Source organism: Urocampus carinirostris, chromosome 1 (assembly GCF_059441175.1).
Source record: "Urocampus carinirostris isolate Australia breed hairy pipefish chromosome 1, RoL_Ucar_1.0, whole genome shotgun sequence".
Classification (NCBI taxonomy): Eukaryota; Metazoa; Chordata; class Actinopteri; order Syngnathiformes; family Syngnathidae; genus Urocampus; species Urocampus carinirostris.
In genome coordinates, this window is record NC_142349.1 from 53,154,927 (window position 1) to 53,171,959 (window position 17,033).

The window sequence follows — 17,033 nt, forward strand, 5'->3', positions numbered from 1 at the left end:
GGTGTTGTCATGTTCCTAGCTCTGTGAGATCTTTATTGACGCATCAATAAAGTGACATCTCCCTCCATAACGAAGCTGGCTCCTGTCTATTTCTTTTATCCACTTATGAGAAGACTTTCTCTCGATTATCGGACCTCCAATTTCTACAACATTTGGCGCCGCAACGTGGACTGGCACTAATTAAGTAAAAAAGAAAAGGGAAAAGACTTCTCAGTGGAACGGTCTCGAATGAGCGGTTGAGGTAAGGAAGATTTTTTTTTTTCTCTCCTTACTTCGGTTTGCTTGTCGAGATTCGTGGGAGGACAGGAGCCTTGATTATAAATACTGAAAATTCACCCTCTTCTTTCGCTTACGGCCATACTACCCTGAACATGCCCGATCTCGGAAGCTAAGCAGGGTCAGGCCTGGTTAGTACTTGGATGGGAGACCGCCTGGGAATACCAGGTGCTGTAAGCTTTTTACTTCCAGCAAAGTTTTTGGTATTTTTTCTGGCCTCGGAGCAGCCCCTTTTGGACGGATTTGCATTCTTTCACAACCTGTTTGCAAAACAAATAAATGAAGAATTACACACATATTAAACCCCTGTTGTTTTATAAATGGCTACCCCTCTTGGCAAACAGTGGCGTTGCAACTTCCGCTGTGTTGTCATGTTCCTAGCTCTGTGAGATCTTTATTGACGCATCAATAAAGTGACATCTCCCTCCATAACGAAGCTGGCTCCTGTCTATTTCTTTTATCCACTTATGAGAAGACTTTCTCTCGATTATCGGACCTCCAATTTCTACAACATTTGGCGCCGCAACGTGGACTGGCACTAATTAAGTAAAAAAGAAAAGGGAAAAGACTTCTCAGTGGAACGGTCTCGAATGAGCGGTTGAGGTAAGGAAGATTTTTTTTTTTCTCTCCTTACTTCGGTTTGCTTGTCGAGATTCGTGGGAGGACAGGAGCCTGTGACGTCGGAGCTAAATTATGAAAATGCGTGCACGTGGAATTTTCCGTCTATAATCAGGCCCAAGTTCGGACGGATGAGATATGTAAACTGAGTTGAGATTTATTTTTTTTTGTTTTGTCCCGGGAGTTCGGTGCTCAAAGAATCCTGTTTGTTTTGGGACGTAGGCTGCTTGAAAAAGGAAAAAGGCTAATTTTACCTGGATAAAATGGTGCAGCGGCGTCGGTATTTGTAGATTTATAATTGTCTTGTGATCTGTATGGAAACGGTGATGAGACGTCATCATTTGCTGAAGTGACAGTTCGGGAGTAGACGATCTATGTGTGGTTAATACGGGGCATGTTTTATGTGTCTCCCTAGTCGATTGATGGTTTGGGAGGGATATGTAACCTTGCACTTAGGAAAAAGTGTGGTGCATGGAACCTCGCCATTTTCTACAATCTAAAAGGTTATACCGGCGTTAGAAAAATGAGCAGTAATCAGATGTTGTATTATTAAGATATATCCGCATAGAAACAAGCGATACACAGAATGTGTGAGAATTGCTGACATGTTTTCAGTCTGGGAGATGTCTCATTCGGGAATGTTGGTGTGTGTGCCAGCTGGCGTTAATTGTGCGTGTGTCTCTCTGTATGTGGATGTGTGTTCTGTTCGGTTCGGTTTCTCCCCCGCCCGCCTGAGTGAGTGTGCGCGGGTGATTTATACTTAACTGTTTAAGGGCTAGGAGAGCCTGTGTTTCTTTTTGTCTTTTTTTGTTTTTTGTGTTGTTTGGCGTTGGGAGAGGAGTTAAGGAAGCATGGATGATTGATGGAGTGACTGCTTATTCTACATTTTACGGTCTTGTATGTGCGTTAAAGTGTCTTGCTTTTTGTGGGTTGTTCTCGCACCCAAAGCTCACCCCCACCCCACCCCCGTCTTTCCCCCGTCTTTCGCTCTGTGTGAGTTGAGCTCAACCATGTGTATTCCCGCCCCACCCCCGTCTTTCCCCCGTCTTTCGCTCCTTTACTGTATCGAAAAACAAAAAAAAAAGTGGAGGGATTACTTAATTCGTCAAGTGCTCCGTTTGCGTGTGGCCTTTTGATTTGTGAGATCTTGTTCCGATGAACGTGATAAGTATAGTTTGGGTAAATTGAGGAAACAATTTGGCAAGCATTTTCAAAAGACAATGAGGAGCAGATTACTCGATCTTGAGGAAGACCATGAAAAATTTAAGAATTTAATTGCTAAGGTGATGTCTTCATGGTCATTTAACCTAGACTAAACATCCGAGTTTGTAAACATGACCGATTTAACAGGATTCAGAAGTCAGACGCACTGTTGAAAAAGGCTGAAGATGGACAGGAAAACAAGCAAAGAACAAACAAAGACGTTCACTCATCCGTTGTCTGCGCAGCTTGTCTACAGCAGGGTCGTGGGGACACTGGAGCACATCCAGGCTGTCCTCAAACAGTGAGCAGGTGGCAATCTGAACTGATTGCAGCCAGTTTCGAGGAGAAAGAGGTAGACAACTGGGCACCAAGGTCAGTGTGGCACTGATAAAGCTCATGGCACATTCCTGCAGCGGATTGCGAGTGGAACGTCACGATGGACTGAGCCAGACGGCCAAGGCCGTCGACGAGGCGGTGATAACGAACAACACGAGTCTGCATTGAATCACGCTAGAATCTTGTTGATTGACGTAGTGTTTACAAATCTGAGGAATATTGATACGTTTGGATTGTGAATTATTTTATTTTTAACACAGAAATACTGCTAAAATTGTATTTTGAATCTGCTTTCCAGGAAAACGGTGATGTGTCTCCAGATGCAGGAGCATCAGGAGGATTATTAAGGGGAATAGGTAACAGGGGAATACCTTTGACTTTATATCAGATACAAGTGCACAATTTAAAAATATTATGCAAGGGGGGGTGTGAAATAGCTGAAAAAACAAGGTTACTGGTCTCCGTATTTACAGGCCACGGTAGACGGAGAGAATAATAATAATAGGAGTAATAGGAATAATAGGAGCAGTGCCATCAAAAGATCTAGGTGCGGGAACAGTAATTAGGTTTTTGATTAGAGAAGTTATTCCGCGATTTGGCATACCGTCAGAAATAAGCTCGGATAACATTTGTTCAAAAGGTCGTGAAGGGCATCTTACAAAAACTACACATTAAACAACGGTTCGGTGAGGTTTATCAACAAAGTCAAGGGATGGTGGAAAAGAGTAAATGGAATATTAAAATCAAAGATAAACAAGATCTTTGTGAGTACTAGGCTCGACTGAGGGGATGCGCTACAGTTAGCGCTGATGAGTTATCGCATGCAAACTCATTGGATCACGCATTTAACACCGCATGAAATGCTAACAGGCAGACCAGCGCCGCATCTGGGAGGTCCCTATAAGGGGCCGCCACTTGAGCAACTACAAACTGAACTGAGAGACTGTATGAGACAATTGACGGCTGTCATCTACTGGCTGGTTAAGAGACAAGGGTCCAGGGTCGAACAACCATTTGAGAAGACGTCCCAGGGGATCTCGTCTACATCAAAGTTTCAACGAAAGTGGAACCATCCGAGGCGTGAGGGACCGTACACCGTCGTGAGGGCAACGCTGGCCGCAGTCCAGGTCAAGGGCAGCTCAAAATGGTACCATCTGAACCACTGTACCACGGCTCACGCTGCCACCGTCAACGAGACCAAGCAAGATCAACAGGGCAGTAACGTTAAATTAGGAAAACAAGATGTGGATGACAAAGCTGTGTGTGATAATAAATTGTCTGATACGGTTGTTACTAGGAGCAGAGCTCGAGAAATCGCAGCGGCGAATGGAAATTGCGGGTCCAGAAGTGCAGCCGGGGATCCCGACAGCGACGCTGCAGTTGCAGACCATGACGCATCCTAGAGACAGCGGCCCGGTTAAGTGTGACACTACTGTATAACATGCCAAAACGGTTGAGGATTTGGAAAGTACAAGTACATTTTACCTCATGAAGGGCTCACTGGCCCTGAGGTATGGAAGCTCGAAAGTACCAAAATCAAAAATATTACAGGAAAAAAGAAAAATGTGAGATATGACGAAAATGTGTAAAATATAATTTTTAGAATATGGTTTCATAGGAAACATGCACTCGAAATCTTTTAAAGGGACAGTGTGCATAAATTGACCCCAAGATGTCTTTGCACTGTGGAGTGCAACCAAAATAAAAGTGCTGAACAGGATAAATAAGGAGAGTCACAGTGCCCAAAGAAGCACTATTTTCTTCTAATTATTGTGTCATATCCACTGCCTCTAGGTGATGCTCATGTTATGGAAAACAGCATTTTTTTTTAGAAGACAATGAGAAAAAGATTGATCAATCCTGGAAAGGATTAAATGAATTAAAAATACCGGATTAATGGATTTCGAGACATATCATGGTGATTTAAAAATATAACTGCATGGGAAATGAATGGAAATTAATTAAACTAAGATAATTAATGTCTACTAGTACTTAAAAAAAAACAGGGGTGTCAAACTCATTTTAACTCGGGGGCCACACTAAAGAACAAACATAGAGCGTGACGTCTCGTTTGGTTTCATGTTATAGTCATCATAGTTCCATTCCACTCCATTTAGTTATTAGTATCGATACGACGACACACACACACGCACACTGCTGTCGTCTTAATAAAACTGAATCGTCTCTGCACCGCACAACACAGTGGCCAGGATCACACTCTCAGTCCACTCTTGGCGCCCATACTCAGTCATCCCTCTCCTTAGAGCGCCCTAAACCTTGCTTCCTTGATTGAGTAGAAGGACGTGTATAAATAGTGCAATTGCGATAGAAGACAAGTTTTGAATTACTGAAATTCCGAGTATTATGGGATGAGTCAGACGAAAGAGAGACATAGATTGTGAACTTAGGTTTTAACTCAGGGGGGAAGTTGAGACATTCCGTAAAAATAAGTTAAAACCTAGTTTTTTCCGAAATTGATGAAAAATTGTCTTCTGAATAAGCTCTCCATATAACTGTTTTTTGAGATTCAAATTACGAAATTTGGACGGATAGAAAAATATTACACAGAAGAAATGTTGTAATATTACAAAATTTACAATGTTTGTCAAATTGATTAACAAAAATCAATTAAGATAACCATTCACCATTAGCAAATCGCCCACATTGAGAACATTTTGGGATGGTATTTTTCATTTTTGGCAAAATCATTCACTTTGAGCGTGAATTACCTGCTTTCTTTGCAAAATACTGTTATTTTGAACAAGTTTACTTACTGAAGAGATCATATATAGGTTATGATTTTTATAAAAGGCAAAACAAAGAGTGAATCATAACAATAAAAACGTCTTTTCTTGGGTTAAATTGACAATTTAACAATCTATCCTGGTCATCTGCCTCGAGGGGAATGGCCAACAGCAAGATAACACATTGAAAATCAAAAGAAAATGCAAATAAAAAGTGCATACAAATTTTTTCTCGGATGTGATCAATCTACAAAAGAGAACACTCAAACACTCAAATCAGGGTAAATGATTCTGACAAGGATAATGGTTAAACTGATCCAGTGACTGTATTTAGTGAAAAAGCAAAATTTGAAATTTAGAACTGACGATTTAAAAAATAAATTGTTTATCTTCTAGTTAGAATTTTGGGATAGAATGCTCAAAATGGATAGGGCATCTTATAGTGGGGATTTTGATTTCCACTTAAAATAAATATAAAGACGTGCAACCAGTCGGAGTGCCGATGGACTACCAGAAACCAAATGTGTTAACGACAGTACAGACTAAAGTGACGGATAATATGCTAAACCTTAATGTGACGATACAGGCGAGAAGGGTACCGACACACCAAAGTCCAGAAAAACCTACACCCACGGCGACAGCACTGAGGAGTGAGGTTACAACGCCGACAGCCAAAAATGAGTGCACGGCCAGTACGTAAAATTCGGGAAATTGTGTAGAAGAGGAAAACCATAACCCTAACTCGGTAGTTGTGTAGGCGCATGGTCTCAATGTGCACTGACTTAATTTGACTAATTAAAATTAAATTTTGTGGGCCATCTGTCTTGTTTTATGTTTTATGTTTGTTCAATGTTGTAAGTGTTTGTATTCTTTCCTGTATTCTTATCTTTCTTGTCTATATGGTTGTCCAGCGTTTAATCGGCCCACGTAACTGAAAGGATTAACAGAAAAATATCGAAGGAAAAGGAAAAAGGGAACAATACAGTGCTCAAAGAGACGAGAAAAACGTTTTTAAAGAGGTAGACGGTTTAAAATGTATTGTTTTAGATAGAACCGATAGCACGTCTCGTTAGGAATCGAAAACGTTCGGTTTTTTTAGAAATCGTTTTGACGCTAAGGATGTGCAACATAACGTCCGAGAGCCTATGGAGTTCCCAGAAAAATAAATATTTTTTCAGTTGGAAAACGATGAATTTAGAAGTGAAAAGTCTAGAAAAGTATGTTTGGTTATTTTAGGTGCTTTAGATTATGTTAATGCCAGAATAACACCAAGAAAGGATAGGATAATAACAAAAAGAAAAAAGTTAACCTATTCCGGTTCTCAGTTCAAAATTGGGAAAGTTAAGGAATGTGAAGACGAGGAAAAATCCAATTGAGTGTATTGGAATGGAGTAATTTGGGAATGAAAAGCATTGTTGTACGAGAATAGTGGAAAAGCGTGAGTAAATTCTTTCTTTTCATTGAATATGGAGGGAAAATTCATTGAGTCGAATAAAAATGAGTAAGATGAATCATTGTGGATCAATGCACGTCATTTTCACATTAAATAGGTGAGGCTAAGATAGTAGATTGAATTGGTTTGGAAAGAAAAATAAAAGATAAATAAATAAATAAATAAATAAGTGAGATGGTTATATGTCAATTTCCCATTAAACTAGTGGGCTAAAAGGCATGTGTTAGAGGGCGTAGGAGAAGGGAAAGTTATGTGGAAAATGGATTGTTGGCAGAGCAAGTAAGGAAGTTACAAATACAGAAAGATAAAAGTTAGTAAAAGAAGGTAAAAAGGGGAAAAGAAAGTGGGCGTTGAGGAAAAGAGAAGAGGGGGACATGCAAGTGACAAAAGAAAGGAATGTAAAGGGGAAAAGGTAATTGAATGAAATATTTTTGTTGACAATTGGCCGCAGTAAAGAAAGCATATGTTCCGGGTGGACGTGTATAGCTAGATACCATCGGACAACCGAGAGGAATTCCAGAAGAATTTAAAGCTAGGAATGAAATTAAGTCTGGATTAGAATCGATATTTATCTGGATAACTCCGAAAAAGAACGCAGAATGGATTAATTACATTTATTACAACCAACGACGTTTTATTAATTACATTAACGAGGCCTTTAGTGCAGTAGGAGAGCAAAGCGATTTTCTCTTAGCCAGTAAAGGAGGCGTGTGTCATATGATATAGGAGGAATGCTGTACTTATATACCTTTAAATACATCCGAAGCAGGAAGCTTCACAAAAGCACTGTCAAAAATTCGTGAGTTGAGCAATGAAGTGACAGTAAATACTGAAAAGAACAGTATCTCTTTTGATTGGTTCTCGTCTACATTTGGGTACTGGGGTAGTCTGTTAGCGAAAGGGGAAATTTTTGTGCTAACTGTCGTAATAATTATGTGTTTGTTGTGTTTCTGTGCCATACCTATTCTTAAAAGAGGAATGCTTAAGACTTTTGGAGAACAAATGACAGTAGTGGCAATACTAGGGTGGCAGAAGCTCAATGAGCACAGTTAGTGATTAAATATCCAAGCCTATTCCTAAGTGAGGAAGAACAGATGACTAAACTAAATTCAACGCCTTGAATTTTATCTGGCAACGTTGATAGTCAGTCTACATTATAATAAAAAATGGAGCATCTGCGGAAAGAGAGACATATGATGATCTGGACTGAATACGATATCAATTAGCACTACTGTTAAACACGTAACACACTATATAGCACTAGGAATAACAGCAACAAATATATTGGTTTCTGATTGTGATTCTTTTGTTGGTATGTCACACTGCCGGGGAGCAAGCTGCTGTCTGGGATGGTCAGGATGCATCGTCGCTTCCGGGTTTTTGGCTGCATGGAAACTGAGCGTGATGCCTGCTGGGATGAACACTCACTCCAACATCTGACTTCACGACACCCGTTGACGAATACGACAATGCATGGTCTTCAAATTGTTCACGGGGGTCAGGCCAAAGGCCAATGTGGATATCACTATCCAGTCATGCACTCATCTTGGAATGTATCGACGACTGTTACCGAAATTTGTTATCACTCACTTATCAGTTCATTTATTCATTTACCTTTATCACGTACCGATCAACCGTCGACGGTCCGCGTGTATAATCCAGTGTGTACGGATAAAGATAAATGAAGGGGGGGGGTTAGTGCATGGGTCAGATGTTTGGAGTGTTGGGGGTTTTTGTAAATGAAACATGAACAATGAAAGTTAGAATGATCACAGCAGGCTGACCGCCAGAATTTTATTTTATTTTCGATTTGCGTAAACTCTGTCCGTGTATTGATGTCTATGATTTGTAATACTTTACCACTACTCTGTATTCATTTTTGATTTTAATTTCTGTTCAAAGTGGGAGTATGAACTCCCAAAAGGGGGGATAAGGTAACAGAAGAGAAAAAAAAAAAAAAAAAAAGGGGGGATATGTTGTGGTAAATACACTTGCAAATGTAGAATAGACTTGCATACATGTAGAAATTTAGAAAGACTTGCTTACAGTAGTGGGAAACGGTCGGGTAGACATCCTTGAAGATACTCTTGGCAGACATTAAGTTTCCTTGAAGATAGCGTGCAAGGGACGGGACGCTCTGTACTTGATACGTGATACAGGACCGCCTTTTGGGGTGTACTCAATCGAAGCCTAATCGTCACTACCAGCTTTAAATACATTGTCATGTTCCTAGCTCTGTGAGATCTTTATTGACGCATCAATAAAGTGACATCTCCCTCCGTAACGAGGCTGGCTCCTGTCTATTTCTTTTATCCACTTATGAGAAGACTTTCTCTCGATTATCGGACCTCCAATTTCTACAACATTGATTATAAATACTGAAAATTCTCCCTCTTCTTTCGCTTACGGCCATACTACCCTGAACACGCCCGATCTCGTCCGATCTCGGAAGCTAAGCAGGGTCGGGCCTGGTTAGTACTTGGATGGGAGACCGCCTGGGAATACCAGGAGCTGTAAGCTTTTTACTTCCAGCAAACTTTTTGGTATTTTTTCTGGCCTCGGAGCAGCCCCTTTTGGACGGATTTGCATTCTTTCACAACCTTTTTGGAAAACAAATAAATTAAGAAATACGCACATATTAAACCACTGTTGTTTTATAATTTGCTACCCCTCTTGGCAAACAGTGGCATTGCAACTTCCGCGGTGTTGATTATAAATACGGAAAATTCACCCTCTTCTTTCGCTTACGGCCATACTACCCTGAACACGCCCACTTCCTGGTTTGTGTTTGTGAGTTGATGGCTGCAGTAGGGAGAGGAAGGCTCTCCCCATTCTTTGTTGGTTTTCTTATTTATTTGAAGGTTTATTTAAAAGTTTAAGTGCTTTATTTATTTATTTATTTATTTATTTTCGTTTTTGCGTCCCCAGCAGACTTAGTTTCTGTCTGGGGAGCCTTTTTTTGGTTCTCTCTTTTTTGAACAAACAATGGACAGACCGCATGGCATCGAGTTTGGAGTGGAAGCGGGCAAGAGTGTTGTGGATTTGCCCCCAGGAACTGATGGATGTAGTGAAGTGAAACTGGACAATGGAAAACCGACAACGACAATGGACTGTGATTCAAACAAGGTATTTAAAAAGTTGCTAATTATGAATGAAACCGGACTGGATACAAGGAAAAAGAGTATAGACAATGATTTCAACAAGGTAGCTCGGCATGGAGGGAAAGAAAGCGAGGCGGATGGAAATAATATGAATGGATTAATTAACAAAACAACTGAAATGATTGTACAAGGACAGAATAATGATGCGGATAAAATGAACAATGGATTGGACATGAGGAGAAAGAAGGAATATAACATGCGTGATGGAGAAAAGAGAAACAAGCAAGAAACAAAAAAAGATATGGAGAATGTGAAAGGGCTGAGACAAAGAAAATATTTGAAAGAACTGACAATGCTTTTGGAAACGGAGGAGATTGAAAACATAACACCAATTGACTTAATTAAAGAAATCGAGAAGATGGTGGGTACGGGGAAGCTACTGGTACTACGGTCTACACAAAATAAACAATATGAAGCGACGTTGGAAAATGAGGAGGCATGTGAAATTTTAGATGGGGGTCTCTTATGCAAAGGGGTTCTAATTCAGACTAAAAGACTCAAGTTAACGAAGTTATGGTCTCCTTCCTACAACTGCCCCCATTCATAACAGATGAAGAGGTGTTGGAAAAGCTGCAGAGGTGGAGAGTGGACCCTGTCCTCCCATTGAGGCGGCGCTTCTACCCGGGCACGTCCGTTGAAGATGGAACAAGATTCATTAAAGTAAAATTCCCGAAAGATGTAGCCTCCCTGCCGTATTCCACTAGATTTGAAACTCCGAACGGTCCCCGGTACTGCCGGGTGATTCACGACCGGCAGGTGAAGATCTGCCGGTTGTGCATGAACCCTGGTCACGTGCTGCGGGAATGTCCGGAGTTTACGTGCAGGGAGTGCTTACAGCAGGGTCACTATGCCCGGGAATGCGTCGCTCTCAGATGCCCTGATTGCTGCCGTGCATTCATACACTGTACATGCGTTTCTTCTGCTGAGGGAGAGGGAGAAGTAAGCAAGTTGGAGATAAACATGGTGGCATCAGAGGCGGGGGATGAGGGTCCCTCCCAGGAACCGACACCTGAAGAGGATCCCCCCTGTGCTCAGCCCCCCAGACAACAAGACTCAGAGCGCGAGGACTCAGGCATGGACATTGGGATTTTAACTGGAATAATTGGGGCTGAAACAATGGGGGAGAAGGGGCAGAGGGAGGAGGAGACCCAGACACACAAGGAACTAAATAAAGAAGAATCATTGGATGAAGTTGGAAAAGGAAAAATTAACCGTGACATTTCAAACAAGTGGGGCAATTTTACGACCAAAAGGAAAAGGTTGAAACCAAGTATTAACATAGACAAGGTATTACAAGCACAGGAGAGAAGAAGAAAGGCAAAACAAATAGAAATAACTGGAGGGAGATTTGAGGTTTTACAGGATGATGGTGGTACATAGTAATGGTTGGTTTTATGTTTCTTAAATATTTTGTTGGCTTGAATTATTTATTGCCATTTATTATTTTAATGGGGTGGAATTTTATTTCAATAAACATGAGGGGAGGGGCGAATCCCGAAAAATTACAGAAGTTAATCAGAGAGACTGAGAAAAATGATATTATTTTATTGCAAGAAACGAACTGGACAAGTGTGATAGCGGAGGATTTTAGAAAACGATGGGATGGGGAGGTTTTATTTAATAATTGTGAGGGAAGAGGTAGAGGAGTGGCTTTTTTAATTAAAAGGAATATGGTTGAGGAAGTAACAGAAATATATAATGATAAAAAAGGAAAAATACTAACTATAAGTGTTGGAGAAGGTAATGAGAAAATGAATGTTTGTAACATACATGCACCGAATGAAGAGAAAGAGAAAGTTGAATTTTTTATGAAATTAAAAGTTCTAATCGAGGCTTGGGGGGAAACTGTGGTTGCTGGGGATTTTAATATAGCACTACAGAAAGAAGATGTGGCAGATAATATAGTTTTTAGAGCAGAAAGGGGAAGAAAGGAACTAATACAGGTAATGGAAGAACTCGATTTAATAGATGTATGGAGAGAAAGGAATAAAGGAGTTAGAAAGTTTAGCAGAAGACAAATTGTTTTAGATGAAATTAAGCAAAGCAGAATTGATATTGTTTTGGCAAAAAGTAGTTTTATGGAGAATTTTAAAAGTATTTACTACAGAAGATGTAATTTTAGTGATCATGACTTTATTGTTTTTAATATAGATCTGAATAAAATAGAGAAGGGGCCGGGGGTATGGATTTTAAATACAAAAGTCTTAAAAGACAATTTTTATCAAATGGAAATAGAAAATATAATTGTGAACAGCATAAAGAACATGACAAAGTATGAAAGTAACTTGGGAATATGGTGGGACAATCTAAAGTATGATATTAAAAGACATTCGATTTTGTTTTGTAAAAAACTGAGAAGACAGGAAAGGGGGAGAGAAGAAAAGTTACGAAAAGAACTAGAAGAGGAACTAAAACAAAGTGATGGGAAAAATGAAAACACGAATAAAATTATGGAGATAGAAGATGAACTTAAAAAAATAGAAGAAGAGAAATTCCAGGGAGCTATGATAAGAAGTAGAGCGAAATATATGATTGAAGGCGAACGATGCACAAAGTTCTTTTTTGAACTAGAAAAAAACAGACAGAAAACGGAAGAAATTAAATGTATTAAAAATGGAGAAGGAAAGAGATTGACAGATAAGGACAATATTTTAAAGGAAATAAAAAGATTCTATACCAACTTATTTTCAAAACAAGGTGTGGAAGAGGGTGCAAAAGATTTTTTATTGAATAATATTAAGAGTAAAGTAAGTAAGGAAGATAAAACAATGTGCAATAGAGACATCAATAGTGAAGAAATAGAGAGAGCCATAGATGAGATGAAAAACGGCAGGAGTCCTGGTCTGGATGGCTTACCATGTGAATTTTACAAGGTTTTTAAAGGTTCTCTTGTTCCTGTTTTAAGACAAATGTATGAAGAAGTGTGGAAAGGAGGGGCTCTCAGCTCAAGGATGTCAAGAGGTTTAATTAAAATTATATATAAAAAGAAAGGGGACAGGGAAGAGCTGCAGAATTTTAGACCCATAAGCCTTTTAAATTGTGACTACAAGATTTTGGCGAAGATAATGGCAAACAGACTGAAGCGGGTCTTACCAACAGTCATCCAAACTAACCAGGCTTATGCGGTAATAGGCAGAGACATCTCAGACACAGTTAATGGTGTGAGGGACAAAGTCTGGTACATGGAGAAGGCAGGAGTCAGTGGCTTTTTAATTAATGCAGACTTAGAAAAAGCGTTTGATAGGGTAGAGCACGATTTTCTATTTGCGGTTTTAGAAAGATTTGATTTTGGAGAAAACATAATCCGGTGTCTGAGATGTCTCTACGCTGATGCCAAGAGTTGTGTCAAATGCAATGGTTTTTTAACAGATTTTATTCCTTTAACCAGGTCAATAAGACAGGGCTGTCCACTATCAGCAATACTTTACTCTTTGGTTGCAGAACCTTTAGGACTTGCGATCAATGCTGACAATGGAATAAAAGGGGTAAAGATTGAAGGTTTTAAGAATTTTAACACAGAAACCAAAATTTATCAATATGCAGATGACACAACCCTAATTTTAAAAGATGAGCACAGCATTTTTAAAGCGTTGGATGCCATAGAAATATACAGCCGGGGTTCAGGAGCTCGGATGAATGTTGGCAAAACTGAGATTTTAAAATTAGGAAAGCAAACCGCCTTGTCAAAGACACTGCCTTTTAAAGAAGTAAAAGATAACCTTAAAATTCTGGGGGTGAGAATAGGGCCAAATGAAAAAGAAACTACGAAACTGATGTGGGAGGAGACAATCGGGAAAATAAGAAATAGATTGGCATTTTGGAAAAGGAGAAGTCTTACTCTGAAGGGAAAAATTTTATTTGTTAATACACTGTTTTTATCCAAAATATGGAGTGTCCTTGGATCAGTGTGTTTGCCATTACCCACAGTTAAAATTCTGAAGCAGTATGTGACTGATTTTATTTGGGATGGTAAGCCAGCTAAAATAGCCTATGAGACTCTGATTGGAAGGGTGGAGGAAGGCGGTCTGGGATTGCTCGATCCATCCATAAGACTGAAGGCTTTAAGAATAAAAACTGTTAAAAATTTCATGAGGGAGGGAGACAAAGAATCGACACGAATTCTGGAATACTTTTTAGACAAAACTTTTAAAATGGGGCCTTCAGCCTTGTGGATGAAAACAAAAGAATATATGACAAACGGCATCCCAGATTTTTATAGGGAAGTTTTAAGGGCTTGGAGTGATTTTATAGGACATGTAGTTTTTAAACCGGAGGGAAAGGAAGAAATTTTAAATCAACCCTTGTTCTTAAATCCGAATTTACGAATTGGAGGAGGGAACTTTTACAAGCACTGGTTTGACGCAGGATTCCGAAAAATCAGAGATCTTTTGTACGAGGTCAGACCGGGATTCTTGCCATTTCAGGCTTTCATTGACGAGATTGGTGCAACAGTAGACGAATGTAATGAAGAAAAAATCAGAAATGAGTACATGACAATAAAAAAAGCAGTTCCTAAAGAATGGTGCACAATTATAGAAAGAAATGAAAAGAAACAAGAGGAAGGTCCAATGAGAATAGAGATGAAGGACACAGGGACACCTTTTAGTGCTCTTGTTTTAAAAGACTTCTATTCTGTTTTTAGAGAAATGGCTTTTATACAACCGAGAGCAAATTCTTATTGGGAAAAGATGTTTGTAGATTTTAACACAAAAGATGTGTGGAGAAACATCAGAACCGGTTTGAAATGCCCTTCGTTAGAAAATTTTGATTTCCTTTTAGCCCACAACTGTGTTTTTAATGAAATGAGACTTTTTAAGATGGGACTTGCGAGGGATGAAACATGCAAAATATGCAAGAAGGAGAAAGAGGGCTTAAAGCATATGTTCTTTAACTGTGAAGAACTGAAAAAACTGACCGCAGTGCTTAAGGAAATGACGAAAGGTTTTGGACAGAATGAGCAGTATGTTGATGAAAATTGGGAGAAGATGTTTTTATTTGGGATGATACAAGGTAAAAAAGGAAAAAATAACCAGGCACTCAATATAGTTTTGTCAGTGGCTAGGCATACAGTGTGGGTAAGAAGAACGGTTTTGAAGAATAAAGGACGGAAACTGGATATATGCAAACTGTTTGAAAGCAAATTGAAAAGAATAATGGAAGCACTGTATGTCTATTTTAATAATAACGGAACTTTAGAGGTTTTTAACAAAATATTTGTTCTTACTAATCCTTTTGTGCAAATAACTTGGGAGGGTGTAAGAATAAGTTTACCAGATATGATGTAATAAACGTGCCTGTTTGTTTTTTAGCTCTATTACAATCTTTTGAAGATGTATTTTACAAGTTGTTTATGGTCACTGCACAAAAAGTACTTTATGAATTATGCGACACAGTGTGCTCTGAATTTACACATAATTTGTTTTAACACTAATGCACGAATGTTGTTGTACGAGTGTTAGATGACCACGTTTTGTGTTTTTGAAAGCTATGAAGATGTACTGAGCAAAATGATGTAAATTATGGATTGTAAAATTGTTTTTGGATAAGCTCTATCAATAAAAGTCAAAAAAAAAAAAAATCTCGGAAGCTAAGCAGGGTCGGGCCTGGTTAGTACTTGGATGGGAGACCGCCTGGGAATACCAGGTGCTGTAAGCTTTTTACTTCCAGCAAGCTTTTTGGTATTTTTTCTGGCCTCGGAGCAGCCCCTTTTGGACGGATTTGCATTCTTTCACAACCTGTTTGCAAAACAAATAAATGAAGAATTACACATATTATTATTATTATTATTATTATTATTAAACCCCTGTTGTTCTATAAATGGCTACCCCTCTTGGCAAACAGTGGAGTTGCAACTTCCGCGGTGTTGATTATAAATACTAAAAATTCACCCTCTTCTTTCGCTTACGGCCATACTACCCTGAACACGCCCGATCTCGTCCGATCTCGGAAGCTAAGCAGGGTCGGGCCTGGTTAGTACTTGGATGGGAGACCGCCTGGGAATACCAGGTGCTGTAAGCTTTTTACTTCCAGCAAACCTTTTGGTATTTTTTCTGGCCTCGGAGCAGCCCCTTTTGGACGGATTTGCATTCTTTCACAACCTGTTTGCAAAACAAATAAATGAAGAATTACACACATATTAAACCCCTGTTGTTTTATAAATGGCTACCCCTCTTGGCAAACAGTGGCGTTGCAACTTCCGCGGTGTTGATTATAAATACTGAAAATTCACCCTCTTCTCTCGCTTACGGCCATACTACCCTGAACACGCCCGATCTCGTCCGATCTCGGAAGCTAAGCAGTGTCGGGCCTGGTTAGTACTTGGATGGGAGACCGCCTGGGAATACCAGGTGCTGTAAGCTTTTTACTTCCAGCAAACTTTTTGGTATTTTTTCTGGCCTCGGAGCAGCCCCTTTTGGACGGATTTGCATTCTTTCACAACCGGTTTGCAAAACATATAAATGAAGAATTACACACATATTAAACCCCTGTTGTTTTATAATTGGCTACCCCTCTTGGCAAACAGTGGCGCTGCAACTTCCGCGGTGTTGATTATAAATACTAAAAATTCTCCGTCTACTTTCGCTTACGGCCATACTACCCTGAACACGCCCGATCTCGTCCGATCTCGGAAGCTAAGCAGGGTCGGGCCTGGTTAGTACTTGGATGGGAGACCGCCTGGGAATACCAGGTGCTGTAAGCTTTTTACTTCCAGCAAACTTTTTGGTATTTTTTCTGGCCTCGGAGCAGCCCCTTTTGGACGGATTTGCATTCTTTCACAACCTGTTTGCAAAACAAATAAATGAAGAATTACACACATATTAAACCCCTGTTGTTTTATAAATGGCTACCCCTCTTGGCAAACAGTGGCGTTGCAACTTCCGCGGTGTTGATTATAAATACTGAAAATTCACCCTCTTCTTTCGCTTACGGCCATACTACCCTGGACACGCCCGATCTCTGACCGATCTCGGAAGCTAAGCAGGGTCGGGCCTGGTTAGTACTTGGATGGGAGAACGCCTGGGAATACCAGGTGCTGTAAGCTTTTTACTTCCAGCAAAGTTTTTGGTATTTTTTCTGGCTTCGGAGCAGCCCCTTTTGGACGGATTTGCATTCTTTCACAACCTTTTTGCAAAACAAATAAATGAAGAATTACACACATATTAAACCCCTGTTGTTTTATAATTGGCTACCCCTCTTGGCAAACAGTGGCGCTGCAACTTCCGCAGTGTTGAATATAAATAC

The 17,033-nt window shown here is 39.8% G+C and overlaps 5 non-coding genes and 1 pseudogene across 5 annotated transcripts; all 6 read left to right on the forward strand.

The window, feature by feature from the left end:
• The first annotated feature begins 347 nt into the window (after window positions 1-347).
• LOC148375216 (5S ribosomal RNA) lies at window positions 348-456 on the forward strand (annotated as a pseudogene).
• An 8,575-nt stretch (window positions 457-9,031) lies between these two features.
• On the forward strand, window positions 9,032-9,150 carry LOC148375217 (5S ribosomal RNA). The gene has a single exon (XR_015847431.1). It is a non-coding gene; the product is annotated as a 5S ribosomal RNA (ribosomal RNA).
• A 6,540-nt stretch (window positions 9,151-15,690) lies between these two features.
• On the forward strand, window positions 15,691-15,809 carry LOC148375218 (5S ribosomal RNA). Its single transcript, XR_015848273.1, has one exon. It is a non-coding gene; the product is annotated as a 5S ribosomal RNA (ribosomal RNA).
• Window positions 15,810-16,031: 222 nt separating this feature from the next.
• On the forward strand, window positions 16,032-16,150 carry LOC148375219 (5S ribosomal RNA). The gene has a single exon (XR_015847619.1). It is a non-coding gene; the product is annotated as a 5S ribosomal RNA (ribosomal RNA).
• A 222-nt stretch (window positions 16,151-16,372) lies between these two features.
• Window positions 16,373-16,491, forward strand: LOC148375220 (5S ribosomal RNA). Its single transcript, XR_015848280.1, has one exon. It is a non-coding gene; the product is annotated as a 5S ribosomal RNA (ribosomal RNA).
• A 222-nt stretch (window positions 16,492-16,713) lies between these two features.
• LOC148375221 (5S ribosomal RNA) lies at window positions 16,714-16,833 on the forward strand. The gene has a single exon (XR_015848092.1). It is a non-coding gene; the product is annotated as a 5S ribosomal RNA (ribosomal RNA).
• Window positions 16,834-17,033: the final 200 nt, after the last annotated feature.